Raw genomic sequence first — 15,514 nt, forward strand, 5'->3', positions numbered from 1 at the left:
CCTACAACACAAATAACTCAAAGTGAAATTAATGTGCTAACTAGGATGTTTGAGAATTCTGGAAACTGAAGAACTACAAGTGCTGATTTCTAAACAGCCTTATGACAAAGTCTGCATGGCCCTATGAAATATAATATGAAGAGCTTCAGAAAAGGCAATTGCTCTGTCTGAAAAAGAACACAAAGGAAGAATAACAAAAAGCACAGGTATCACCTTATCCTTATATGAAGTAGAGCAGGGCTGCTAAGTCTATTTATATCAACTCACTATCACAGTTTATTTCCTGCACATAAGAAGTATTTATCTTGTAATACTACTTGGGGAGTAACAAACAACTCTGCCCACAGACTCGTATTTTAACAAGGATTCCTAAGACTAAGGTTAGAAGAGCATATTCTGGCAATTAATAGTACTCAGCTGGACAGCTCTTGTCTCCTTATCTGCACTGACAGTCTCCTGCTTTGTTGAAGACTTGCTCTCAATTATATGCAAAGATACAGTGGAAGCCAATAGAACTGCCTTATCACGGTACTGCTTCCCCCTTCTTTCTCACAACTCTCTTCTTTTGTTGGTTTGCTTTTTTTTTTATGAGATTCTACACCATGCAATAATAAGTACTCCATACTTTAAGGCAGTATATTTGTTTCTCAGGCCACTGCTTCAAGCTGCAATAAATTCATTCTTGCCAGCCAGCTCACTTGCCCTCAGTAGACTACTTTAGATGCACATTTCCTCTGAGTCAAATCCCCTGATATGGGAAGAACCTGATTCCTGTCCAGATGCAATGAACTGACTGCTACTGTCAAGTAATTCAAGATTTTGCAATGGTAGCATTGCTCCTAGCAGCTTGTTCTATCAGTTTCTAATTCATATTAATTCCATATGATGCAGTGTATTAATATCTCTCTTCTCCCTTGCCTTTAGAAAGAAAAAAATGTGATTTATCAGTGGCATCTTTATACTGCCAGTATGTAATTGCATATGGGTGAATTGTTAAGTTCTGAGGAAGCTTTATGAAGGGATCAATCCTTTTATTGCTGTAGTAATGAGCTTCTAATGGTTGGCTGAATATGGTTGCCTCCTTGCCTTGCCATGGAGGCAGGTTTTAGCTATCCCCTTTCCATCTGCCCATTAATCACTGGCCTTCCATGAACAAGGGCAACCAACAAAACTGCACTACTGAAAATAGAGAGCAAAAAATGAGAATCATTGCATCTTAGCTCCACTAAAATACAAAGACTGCTGTGAAATTAATGTCTCCTATTTAAGATTTTGGCCCATGACATCAGAGGCAGATGCAGGTGGTATGGTGGTAGAACGTGAAACTTTCTGCCAACATTTTGTTACGCTTTGTTTCAGTATGACAGATGGCAGCAGAAGGGCAGTCTGATAGAATGGCATCTGACATGGAAGTATGTATGAAGCAAAGACATGTCAGTAAATTCCTCCACACAGAAAAAAAATGCACCCATTTACATTTATCAATGCTTGCTGAAATGTTTGTGGTGACAAAACAGGAGATGTGAGCACAGTGAGGAAATGGGTGATGTGTCAGCAGTTGTAACAGAGACACTGGGTGACCTCCACTGATGCAGATTTTCATGGGCGCAGTATGCATGCTCTCATTGATTGCTGAAGAAAATGCTGTGGTAACTAAGTTGGAAAACTGTTTTGCAACTGAGAATGTGGTCTATCAAAGAGTGTTGTGGTGCTCTCTGTATTTGTTGTATTTTCCATAGAAATAAATAGGAGGTATTACTTTCAGAGTGGTCTATATATAGATAAATAATAGTATGTAACATTATAATGTGATAGAAATTACAGCAGTCACAGTGGGGTGGCAAAGACTTTGGCTGCTTCAGATAAGGATAAGCCAAAATGCAGAAGCCATGGACACAGAAACAAAGGAAAAAAGTGGCTTACCTTTGGAAGGCCTCAGGAAGATAGGGATCTCCAGAGAGATACCCTTTTCTTCACTGCCAACCCTTAAATGAGGTCTGAGAAGGGGTGGATCGAGCCCTTCTGGTCACTGCATGTACCTGAGCTCCCCTGAGTTGGCCCTGCCTTCTCACCAGGTGCTCTATCACTGTTCAGGCTGCGACTTAGTATTTCTGCTACCCAGTACAAAAAATTTCCTTAGATAGCTTGAAAAGAAAACATGGAGAGCTCAGGGCAATGGTAAAGAGGCATTAATCTCATCTTCTCTATGTCACTGACTCACATATTGGACAAAATAATAGTGACCTATAGTCATAAAAATCCACCAGCATGTTTAAAACCTCACTCAGAGAACCAGCTGGACATTGCTGTTTGCTGTAACTCCCATAGTTGGTCACTGGAGAGCTATAACAGGTTCCTTCTGCTGGCCAGAGAGCAAACCTGCTGTTTCAACTATGCTTCTAATCTTGGGAAAAAAAAAAACTGAATGAAATTTTGTGCCAAAGAGTGTTCTATGTGTGAAGAAAAATGTCAAGATGAGAAAAGTAGCTGAGACTGCTTTGTTCAGGTGTAGGAGCTTAACATTCATTTATTGTGTTAACTGTAACAGAAAAAGGATGGGTTTGTTGTTGAGCGTGGTCTGTCCTGTCCTCCATTACAGCTCTGGTAAACTGAGAAATAAATTACAGACACTTCTTTGGGACTCAATTAGTATTACTAGTAAGACATTGGTATAACTTAAATGTCCTAACATACTTACTACACCTCCTACTGAAGGGGTGACTGATATGGTTTCACTAACTTAAACAGGCGTAAATTGTCACAAATCTGTTTCCTCATCAGATTATGAAGGTTTTCATATTTGGCATCAGAAAGCCACCCAGATCCAGCTAGATATTCAGTAAAAAGGCAGCTGAGAAGCCACTTTACCTTCCTACTATAATCCACCAGCTCATGGGGAAAACTGACTCTAATTTCAGGCATACAGCTGGAGGGCTTGGCCATATTTGGTGAATACGTTACTTTTTAAAGGACAAAAAGACTTTTATATTCTTTTTTTTTCCTAGATATTTTAGACCTCACCCTCACCTTCTCTTAGTTCCTGCCAGCAGGACACTGCAAGAGGCTTCTCATACTGCCAAGAGATTGACTTGTGGAGTCAGCAAATAACAGTGATCAAGTGAGCTACCCTTCTTAAGTCTCTGGATGGGCAGGAAATGGAGCAGATGAACACACACTACTGAAAAATCACCAATCAAACTGCACATTGTGTCCCAAGGAAAATGCACTGTATGGTCCTCCCAGGATGTTATCTACATATTAAATGTGTCTGTTTTATCACTGAGCTATCAAGTACGAGATGAGGAGTCTATCATTCAGGTCCTGTTCAGGCAATATGTTTATTTTTCCTTTGCAAGAATCTGTGCACTATTTTGTAGGCAACAGCAGCACTGGATTAGTAGGAGGTTGCACACAATACTTATGTGGTCATAAAACCATGGGGCAGGCTAAATATCAGTAGGCTTACTGCACATACAGTAAATAATACCACCACATAACGTTGCAGATCTTTTCTATCAAAGTACAAAGACGGATGATAAGAACTGAGAAGTTCAGTGCATTGAGGACTTAAGGTTGAGGGAAGCAAGCAGAAATCTGTTCACTATAGAGAAGCAGCATCTCACTTCCTAGCAAAAAAAAAAAGATTGTTAGAACCTACATTTTCAGCATGAAATCTCATCATCAAAAACAAGACTGTTCTAACTACTGCAGAATAGGAAAGAATCTGATAAATAGTAGATCAAATCATTCCTTATTAAAAGGTCTACACTTAAAGAAACACCAGAGTAAAATTTTTAGTCTTATGTACTTAAACTGACTTCTTGATGTCAGCTCCACACATTTGCCTTTGCATCTGAAACACAATCCCTTCCCAGTTTCCAAATTCTCAACAGTAATCAACTGCCAAATGTCTAATGCAGGAGAAGGCAGATAACACTTAGGAACACTGCATTTTCTTTATACCCCATTGCTCATGGAGGCTTAAACAGCTGCTCTCATCCCAGCTCCTCAGATTCTTACTCAAATAGGGCAGGGGTAAAAACATCAGGCCAAGTGCCATCAGTATAGTGGTGGCACAGCAGTCCAGTCTGCCATTCCTGAAGCTCTACTTTGCATGGGACAGTGCAAGAGAAACCCTAAGCATACAAAGAAGATAAAGCAACTTTGTAATCAGTCCCTCCATGAAATGAAGATAGTAGACTACAGTTCTGAAATTACACATTTACTTTTAATTTCTGCGTCCAGATTTTCAATTTCTTTGATGATGTACAAAACAATTTTTTCTAATTTTGGTGTGTAGAGAAAAGCAAATGATACATACTAGTACACTAGAAAATGCAGTATTTGATTTTCCTTTCATTTATGTTTCTGGGAGCAGCAGTAAGCAAACACTTCTGGCAGCGTTACTACTTCGGACATTAGACAACTGCTTATAGTGGTAACCCACTGTTTACCTGTTCTTGCAGCAGCCTGCTGGCCTTCCTGAGAAGTGGCAACAGTGACTACACTAGACTCTGGATTTACCATTCTCGTAATGAAGAGTCAGTCTATACAGGAGATGTATGGCCTGTCTGACAGTGAGCAGTTACTCCAAGATGTCTGAAGCATGTGAAACTAAATGCACAGATCAGAGCTCCTATACACACTGCCTTGTTCAGTGGAAATACAGATGGTACTGACCAATGGATACAGACTCTGAAAGATACATATCTGACAACTTCTCACAGATGATGTATTGGGACTCCTATGCATTCTCATGTATTTGTGGAAGAAGCCACGCTCACAATCACCCCAGTACTGACCTACCTTCAAGATAGTGTTTCTAAATAGATACTCAGACATTCAGGGGCTACGCTGACTGGCACATAGGGTTTCTGTTTATCTTTCATTCATTTTATTTTTATTATTATCCAGTCAGAAAGAGAAAAAAAAAGAAAAAAACCAAGAATGCTTGTTCAAGCAGAAATGTTAAGACTTTGACTCTGGTAAACAAGATCAATAAACAATTTTTTGCTTTAATCTTTCAATATGCTTTATCATTCAAATTAGAATGGGAACTGGCAAATGCAAAATTTTCCTTTCCATACTTAGATTAACAGAAAGAGATCTCTTTGTAAACAGCAAATCAAACAGAAACAACTGACAGGTTGCTTCATATAAAGACTCTTCTGTTCTTATTTATACATTCTCTTCATGTGCATAGAGTTGAGCTCCTGGGTTACCAGCTTCTGTGGCAGGACAGGCACAGAATCCACCACCCTCACACAGAGCTCAAGAATCTCTCTGTTAATGAAACATACTTTGGAAATGGACGCAGAGTTAACCTTGCCAGAATTATCCATGACCCAACTCAGACATTCTGCCATTATCAATTACACCAATGCAAAATGAGCATAAAAAGACAACTTACACCAGACTGGAAATGATATGATTTTTGCATTATTATTGCCAGTAATTGTGTAACAGAGAATTATGCTTTAATTTTCTAATTTGGTAAGATTTTATGGCCAATTTCACAAGTTTAAGCAACTACAGGAAAGGTAGCAAACAAGCAAAACCCTGTCACTTAGAGAGTAATCTGCCTTTGGCAGTCAATTGTGTAAGGGCAGGCTTGAGTGTCCCTTGAAGGAACCTGAGTAATATTTTATTAAGGAGCCCCGGTGCAAGGCCATAGTGGCAAGAACAGTGATGTGAGTCTCTGCCAACCCAGCACAGTGAAGAACAAAGCTAGTTTAAATGCAATGAAGTACACTGTCAGTGGCATCTGAGTTGAATAAACAAGTCTTGTTCCATGAATCTTTCCTTCTTGAGCCTTTTATTTATTGTCTAGCAAATTGGAAGGCACCGAGATCAACAAGCTTTCTGGGCCGGGCAACAGGAATAGCTGGACACTGAGTTCGTTTAGAAAGCAATATCAGAGTCCTTATTGCAATGAGTAAATTAAAGACTTGCTACATTTGCCTTCAAAGTACCCACTACCAGTCACTTTAGGACAACTCTCACTCTGCCCCAACTTCAAGTAGATAGTAGTGTATTTTAAAACAATTAGCAATTAATATTGTTGGCATGCAGTTGAAGTGCCAGAAAATTAGTGTAATCAATCACTTGGCAATATCCACTGCAATAGCAAATAGAAATCTCATTTCTGTATTATGATGAAGCTAAAAAAACTAAACTAGAATTGCCATTAACTGAGATAAAACCCAATCTACAGGATTTCAACTCTTATTTGAAATTCAGTTTAATAAAGCATCTTCCATTAAGCCAGTTTCATTGTTTAAACAATAACATGCAATAAAAATACCTCAAGGTTAAGCTCACAATTTAAGTGATTTAGCTGTAAGCCACAGGTGAAATGGTCTAGCATATCTCTTCCAAACACAGATTAAAACACTGTTCCACAATTTGGCACGATTTACACTCTCTTGAGAAGAGTCTGCTTCTCATATATTGGGGACACATTTCTAACGAGGACTGAGAATCCCTGTACGGAAAATGCTCTGTTTCAAGTGTGTGTTCTTCTTTTAGATATAGACACAGCTCTATTGGTGCTGCAGCCACTAAAGATGAGAACCTGGCACAGACAGCATACGATGCTCATGTACCCAGGGAATTACAGGTGAGAAAAAAGCTGTACTGACAGCAATAGGCTGATTGGCCTGAAAATGATGAACATGGATATGTTGTTAAATCCCCTTTCTTAAACATGAACAAAGAGCATACCAAAGGAAAATAACCAGCTGCAGGTACAGAAGAAACAGTAGGAGATTCTTCCCCACATAGTTAAGCTGTTGAAGTCACAGACACAGGACATGGTAGCTGCTACATCTTTACAAGGGTTCAAAGGGCAGTTGGACTAATTCCTAGCATAAATTTTCATCGTGATTAAATAAGTACAAAGATACTATCTTCAGCTCATTCAGTCCTTAAACTACATATTTCTGGATACTGGAACAGTATTCCAGAGTGTACTTACTCCAGGCTTAACTCAGTTCTCAGATTCACAGCACCAGAAGCTAGACATTTTATGTTCTTATCCAAGTACCAAAGGGACAGACACTGTATGAAAACTAGGGTAGACAGTATAAGGGAAAACAAACAAGTAGAAAAAAAAAGAAAAAAGAAAAAAGTAAATTACTATTGGATAGGAATAAAGTAAATTACCAGAGCTTTGCACTAAGAACCCATGCGATGTGATACTACATACCTGTGGTTACAGAATCTTAAGTCTCTCCAAATTCTGATAGATCCCTAATATTTCAGCAAACTCATTTGCATACCTAGGTAATGAATTTTAAAACAAGAGTCTAGTATGTACTATTCCAGTGTTCTGTGCAGGAGGAAGTAAACTATTTCTGTTGGTAAGGAAAAACGAAAAGATTGTCCAAGCTTAGTATTTCTTTGTCTTGGAAAAGACTGAACAGAGCTGTAGTTTCCTTGCATTCAGAATCACTCAGCTTTACTCTATGTACTCCATTGCCAAGATAATGTTATTACTGAAAACAGTAGCCGTCAAGTTTCTTAAGGGGCTTGAGAAAATTTGCTGTTACCATTTTCCAAGAGAGGAGAAAAAACTTCACACAAATTAAAAAGACAGGCAAGGGTCAGTTTCATAGGCAAATATGTTTTCATATATCATTCACTGTTGTGTCAAGTCTTCAAGAAAATGATGCTTTACAAAATGTTATATCCCTATGAAATAAAACTGAATGTTGCTTTTGTATATGCCTTAGAGCATATTTTCTTTCAGATGTTTTCCCACACAAAGTGTAAAAAGTTCTGGCCGGGTAATCTAGCAAAATATAATACAAGCAGTTACAGGGGAAAAAAATTATATAAATGAGGCATTTTCCTTCAGTGTTTTTTAACCACTTATTATTCTATAACATCCCTGCAAAACAGAAAACTAGAGGTGATATTACTTTTCAATAAATTTAGCTAACAAGGGTTAATTCTGGAACATCCAACTGAAGCTTCAGAGGCTTTCCAGAACAGATTTTAAATGCCTTGCCAGAGATCATTAAACCCACCAGAAACAGGGATAGTCCAGAAATACCTGCACTGTGAAACTACATCTGCTCACACACCATGCAAGGTCGTGCAGGGGATGATTCCTACAATAACCTGAGCAGCACAATTCCCAGCTGCAAAAGAGTAACATTCCTAAACCCTGGGGCCCAATGCTCCAGTCTCAGCTAATTAGCAGTTTCCAGACCATGCTGGCCAACCATATCTAGTTAGCCAGTTCATGGAGTGGGTAGGAGGAAAAAAACACATCAAGAGAGCATGAGCAGAAAATATAAATGATCAACATAAAGGATCTTACTCTGAATCTTGAGATCTAAAATGTCTGTGTGCCACTGCTACAGGACAACATCTCTACTAGAAGTGCAAATGCTTATACAGAGCAAATCACAGAGTCATCATCATCAACCTGATATCTCACGGGAAGCTTTTGGTTTTAAGGGAATGCAGAATTCAGAATTCATCATCTTGCTAGAGAACAAGATGATAACTGACAGGCTAATATAAAACAAAGATATATGCAGGAAATATAATATGCAAATAAACAACAGGATATTAAAACATTATTTACAATCATCCCATGAGTAGAATATTTAATTGCTTGCATGTTCTTCTGAACACTCACTCTTTTCAGTGGGGAATGCAGGCCATTTTGAAGCAGGGAGGTTGGTACTAACAACTTCAGAAAGTTTTCATTTTCAATCCTAGAAATATGCAGCCACTCACTGGCCTTCTTCAGTGCTCTTAGCATTAGCAAAGTACAACATGCTTGCATGCACACAAAGAAAGCTAACTGCAAAGGGGAAGATCATCTGCTAAGAGTGGTTCACTAAAAAGAGAAGAAACAACGCTGACTGCATATAAAAGAGGGGGGTCAGGGTGAGCACAGCATGAAGCCGCACAACTTAGGCTACCTTTTTGCTTTAATTCTCTCCTAGTTGATACTGACTTACTGGAAAAAAGATGGAAAAAAAAGAAAATTGTTAGCCAGGATGGATTTGTTGGAACATCACTGTAGTTAGTGAGTCCAGTGGAAGGAGAGATGTAGTAATTGATTTGCATTTTGTGCTTTTGGGGATTTTTTAAGATAAAATTGAAAAAAAATATTTATATATGCTTGTATCTATTTTTGTTCAGTCAGTACTGCAGACTTCATGTTCTTCTGCTGTCATCAGATATGACACTACAGAATACCACTAAATTGTACTCTCAGATCAAGGGGTATTTTTGCTAACAAAGTGGGAGACAAAATAGTTTTTATTGACATCTCTAAATATTACTAACAAATTCATTTTATTCTCTGTTTCAGCCATATCCTTATATCTTCTAGAAAAGACATCCACTGTCTCACGCTGTGGCCAGACTAACACACTTATTGGAACACAGTTTGTAGATGTTTATCTTCAGCATTGAGTCCAGAATCTGGGGCAAGACACTACTGCTGATCACTAAAAGAACTTACGATTCTTTAACGCTCTTTGGCTCCACGAATCTTCCCTGCCCCTTCCCAGTAGGCTGTAGGTTGATGTAGCATGCTATGGCTCTCAGCTTCTTTTAAAAGGAAGTGTGAGGTCAGAATTCAGCCACAGACAGAGCACTAAGAAATTAAAACAATGGATGCCAGAAGACAGATAATGGCAACGTGCAATATAAAGGCATTGAGTTTGGAAATGTTTGGCATTTAATGTGTAATGTCACAATACAATAGCAAAGCAATTGAAGAGAATGTTTGGCATTTAATGTGTAATGTCACAATACAATAGCAAAGCAATTGAAGAGATCATAGTCTTCCCTACCAAGAGAAATGCATCAGTTTTCATTTATCTATTAGAGCTGCCCAGACCACAGCTTTTCAGGGCAGTACATGCCTAGCTCGGATCTGTTTCCAGATCAATAACCATTCTTAGCTTGGTCTAGCAGAAATTTTCCATGCTGGGGAAAAGTGCACAGGGCAGGGAGTATCAGTGCCACAATGAGGCTTGGCCCTGCAACCATTTATTACCACACCACTGTCACTAATGAAAGGACTAGAATTGCAGGTGCAAGTTATCTGGCTCTCCTCATAGATAGTTAATTTATGGCAAAAATGTTGGAAGGAGAGAAATATATTATCTGTGAACAGTAGCAAGAGAATCTCTCTAGATAACAAATAGAGTTTGTACCTTTTTGAATATGAAGCATTTGTACCTTTACAGTTCATTCATCAGAAAAAATCCCAGACATTTTATGTGAATGACTGGTTTTTGTACCTGAGACCTAGAATTGCTGTTTAGCAAAGAAAGTCATTAACCTGCTTCCAAACTAGTACTAACAATTAGCCCTTAACAGGTGTTTTCCAAAAGCAAAGACAAAATATAATTGATTTAAGCTAAGCCAATTTCCTTACCTGCCCCAGCATCAGACCTATGTGCAGTATCAGCAAAGTATGTCAAGTGTTCAAGGAAAGGCTTTCTTGTGAACTGCAGTGGGGATACAGATAAATAATGTATTTCAGAGGTTAGCATTAGCTCCTGTATTTGTCTTTTTGCACTTTACCTCCTATGATTTGACTTTATGCACTTTATCAAAGGCCTAAAATGAGAAAGTGCCCTCTCACAGCATAAATAAAGAACTGTCAAAGATCTCACAGTGCTTGATGATTATGAAGGGTTAAACCATTGAAGTACACTGATAATGTGCTGACTGAGAAGGGCTAACAGGAGCAACATGGGAACACAACAGCTGTTACATGTGAACATATACTGTGTGGGCTACTTCAGAAAAGGCATAAAAGAAGGTAGAGGCATAGAACTATGTTCTGTGGGACAATTCTGAAACTGGCCATAACAATAGACAGATAGACACCTTTGACATTAATAAATACACAGATAAAAAGAGAAAAGAAATCAAGCTACAGATTCACGTTAAATTGAAGCCAGGGAATTTAATTACTCTTATACACGCTAACTTGGTTTCACACCTCCATGAACATTCCCTTTTCAATATTCCCAAGATTCATGACAGCATCCAAGCAATTTAGTGCTGCTTCAGCATACATAGTTAGCACAGGGCAGTCTATTATCACATTGCTCCATTTTAATTAAGTATCTAATGGTTCAACTAACAACATTTCACAGAATCCCAGAATTGCAGGGGTTGGAAGGGACGCCAAGTGATCATCAAGTTCAAACACCCTGCTAAAGTAGGTACCCTACAACAGGTTGCACAGGCAGGCATTCATACAGATCTTGCTGATGTCAACTTCAAGTTGTGTACCCTGAAGTTCAGAGCAGCAATTCTATTTTTTGCTTTGCTTATTCCACACAAGATCCTGAACTCCAGCATCTTATGATCACTTCATCCCAATCTTCCAAAAAACATCACATAACTGACAAGCATTTCCTTGTTAAAAACAAGGTGTAGTAGCACACCCCTCTTCATAGGCTGCTCCTCACTACTTGAATCAGAAAGTTATCATCTACACATTGCAGGAACCACCAGGACCTGATGTGTCAGGCTGTGTTGCTTATCTAACAAGTATCAGGATGGTAGAAGTCCCCACCATGAGAATCACTGTCAGGGATCGCAAGGCTACTTCCAGCTGTCTGCAGAAGGCCTCATCCACTTCCTCCTTCTGATCAAGTGGCATGTAGTACAAATCCACAACGGTGTCATCTATGTTAGCCTGTCCCTTAACTCTTACATACAAGCTCTCTGCTTATGCATCATTCCTCTCTAATAGGAGCTTAATACTTTCTTGCTGCTCTCTCACATAAAGAGCAACTCCACCAACTCGCTTCACCAGCCAATTTAACAATTGCTCTTGTAATTTCTTCTTTTCACTGGTGTTTATTTTATTCTACTCATTCTCCCTTCTCTTGTCAAACATATATAACTAGAAGAGATCTAATAGCTGAAGATATTGCTTTGTAAAAGCTTTTCTAATTACTTACTCTTGCCTAAAAATACCAGGATGTCAATGTCTCACGTGTCAAAAGTTTTCCATGAAGCCTCACCATTTTATATGTGCGCTTTGATCCATAACAGAGAATTAATGACTAACTCATAAAGCTTAATGTATTAAAGTCAGGCAATTCTGACCAAGCTCTTCTACTTGTCTGCACATCCTCTTTTGTACTGGTCAGAAACATACCATATGGTTTAACGAGAAACTTAAGCAAAGTCACTGCCTTTAAATGAGGCCTTTTTACCTGGTTTATCTGCTATTAGCTTATGTTGCCTTTCACTCTCTTGGCCCTAGGATAACCTTTCAAAATAATGGATCTTGGACAGCAGATGTTCCCAGCCATGCTACATAAATATCTGTCTGAAGTGGATAGTGGGGCTTGCTACAAGCTCTAGGCACTCCCACCATTCTATATTCTCATATATTTTTCTACCAGTTGAAGCAGAGTGAAAATACTTTTCATTCAGTACTGTTGGTGTCACCTGGGTTTGCTTAATACAGGTCTGTGCTTATGTTCAAAGGGACAATAATGCTGCTTTCCTCTCACGTACCAAAGTACTTTAACTCAATGACTAGGCTTTTTCTCAAGCATTTGGCTGAACCTCCCTGAGTGCAGACCTCAGCTAAGATACGCCTTAGCCCCAGTGCAAGAATCCAGCCTGATAGGCAATCTCTAACGTCAATTTCAGATCTCTCTCCTTGCTGATTATTTGGAAGACAACACTTCAGTAAATCAAGAGAATGAGACAAAACTCATTCCACTAGTTCCTCTGTCATAGACATCAGCCTGGTGCTGTAGAACGGAGGACTTGGCCTTGTCTGAATTACATTCTTCCATTCCATTTTCTCCAGCCTCTCCTCCAAACCTTCTCACTCGTTCACTTTGCATCACCTGGAGACCCTCCACAGTCTCTACAACCCATAAGGGCTAAATTATTTATTCCCATACTGATAGAAAATGATCTGGATTGCAAGTCTCTTCAGTCAAAGACCTCATCTTTTGACCAAGCAGATACAGACAATCACACGTAACTATACTGGTGCTTTCAGTTATCTCTGAATCACACTTCCCATGCTTTTCCAAATCCCGTGATTAACTTCTAACATTCACATCCTCTTTATCGCTTTACGTACAAAGACCTCAAAGCTCTCCAGTGATGTTAGTAAACCCCCTACTAACCAGAAAGGGAGAAAAGCATCTGTATCTTTAGTTTACAGATGGAAAATATAAAACATTCAGAGGTCAAGGGACATGCCTATGGTAGTGCAAAAGCTGAAAAGAAAACCAGGCCTAACCACTTCTTAATTTTCAGCTACGTAAACACACAGAATATGTGTTGTGCTAGGCGTAGGCCAGAAATTCTGCATGATTAAGATACAAAAACTACAACTCTGAAAGTTTATCATCTCATTTGAAAGAGGATCACTGCAAAGCAGCTAATTCATGACTTAACTCACAATCCCTAAGAGGTGATTTTCTGAAATAGTACTAAATTGAGCCACTGCTATTTTACAGGTTTCATAACAACAAGATGAGCTTCTGCTAATAGGGACAAGAGGCTGTTTCTGAGCAACAGTTCTTCCTCGGAAAATATCTCTAAAGTCATATGAAAGAGAATCAACTGAAAGTATCAACAAAAACATAATATTGCCTCCAAAAAACCACTAATCCTTAGAAACAACAATAATTATTAAAATACTTCCCACAACAATTAAAAATATTATGATATTCACACTCAATCTTTTCAATGTGCTCTGCATGTTAAAAGAAGGCAGGATTGACCAAGTATTCATGACCACAGAAAGCTGCAAGAACACAGATAAATAGTCTTCACAGGAGAATTGCCCAGTTAAAACCAGAACGTTTGCATTTTCTACAAGACTGTGGTTTCACACTGTGGAGAATTATTATTCTGCATATATACCACCAGAACACCATATGGAAAGCTGATGCTGCAGATGGAAGAGATCATGTGAGGGCTCTTGTAAGATTTCAGTAATTCAGGAGTTACATAATAAGCCACAGTCTCCAGCTCCTACACATTTTACCTCTAAGATTATACGGAAACAAAGGAAAAATCTAACCAATGTGACTTTTCATCTTATCTCTGTATCTGAAGTAAAGCAAGCAAGAAATCTAGTTCAATATTCCCTTTTCAAGGCATCTATTTTTTCCCAGTAATTTTCTCCAGTAATCTTCACAGTTTTCTCACAAAAAATAAAAGATAAGAAATAAAAACACCACCACCTTTTCCCATTAAACAGATAAAAACACAAGAATGTAAAACCACTTTTCCTTCTTTGTGGGGAGCTACAGCCTCACTAGTAACAAAGGTAAAGCAGCCACCTCCATTACAAGTGCTACAGGTACAGAATCTGACGTGCAAATTTTACCAGCATTTATATATTTATAATCTGTATTGACAGCAGCACATGGAGGCAAAGGCAATGCTGCACTCTTAACTTCAAATAAAAGGTTTCTTATACTTTTTGCATCACAAGCAATGGCTCAGTCAAGCTTTAGGGAAGGCACAAATGAAGACTCTTAAAGATATAAGATACACTAGTGGCATTTTAAAAGACAAACAAACATCAGTTGTTCCGTGACATTTTGGAAGACTCCATTTAAGTTTAAACAGTTCCCAGGTTAAACTGCTGTTTTTCTCCATAAGTAGCACAAGCAATATGTCTCCTTTTCTAAGGACAAACACCACAAATTTCTTTACAACACTGGTTTACTTTATGGGAATGCCCAACCTCAAGGCCTCGCACTTTCTATCATTCACATGTCACATGCTGTATTAAGGAGTGCAGGCAGCGAACAAGTGGACATAAAACCAGGAGAGACTTTCCTGAGGCTCTCTCAGTAAATCCACCCCTCCAAAAGTTACTTCCAATAGTAAAGAACAAAGCAGCAAGATGATGCATCTATCTGCGATTTTTAAGAGATCTATTTACGTCAGAGTACTTGAGTGCTGTATTGTTGGTTTGGAGAAGACAAACATTTATTTATGACAAGAAAACAACTTTTTCCATCTCATCTGCCCCTACAGCATCATCAAGATGATCTCACAGAAAAGTTAGTCAGACACCTATAATTATTTCTTGTTATTGTGAAAGCTGCACATCCTGCTCGTGAAGTGTCTCTTTTCTATTATCTTTACCTGTACTCTGAATTTTTGCTTTCTCCTCCTCTCCCACCACTCTGGTCAACAGCGATATTTCTGAGTTTCTGTTTTCATCACCTCTGAGCATCCCTTTCCTGGAAGACTATCCTATTTTCCTGCCATTACATTGTTTCACTTTCAGGATAGAAGCAGGGAAAAAAAATAATTCTTTCTTTAATTGCTTTAGTTTTAAGCAGACCTGAAAACTTAAGCTCTTAACTGAGCCTTATGAGCCATTCACCCTTAGGAAATAATAATTTTAGTTTGCATGTTCTAAGACAGGACAGGGGAGAATGGTTTTTAACTAAAAGAGGAGATAATTATGTTAGATATTAAGAGGTAATTTTTACTCAGAGAGTGGTAAGGCATTGCAACA

Source organism: Cyrtonyx montezumae, unplaced genomic scaffold (genome assembly GCF_038088225.1).
Source record: "Cyrtonyx montezumae isolate F1298 unplaced genomic scaffold, pur_monq_1.0 scaffold_10, whole genome shotgun sequence".
Lineage (NCBI taxonomy): Eukaryota > Metazoa > Chordata > Aves > Galliformes > Odontophoridae > Cyrtonyx > Cyrtonyx montezumae.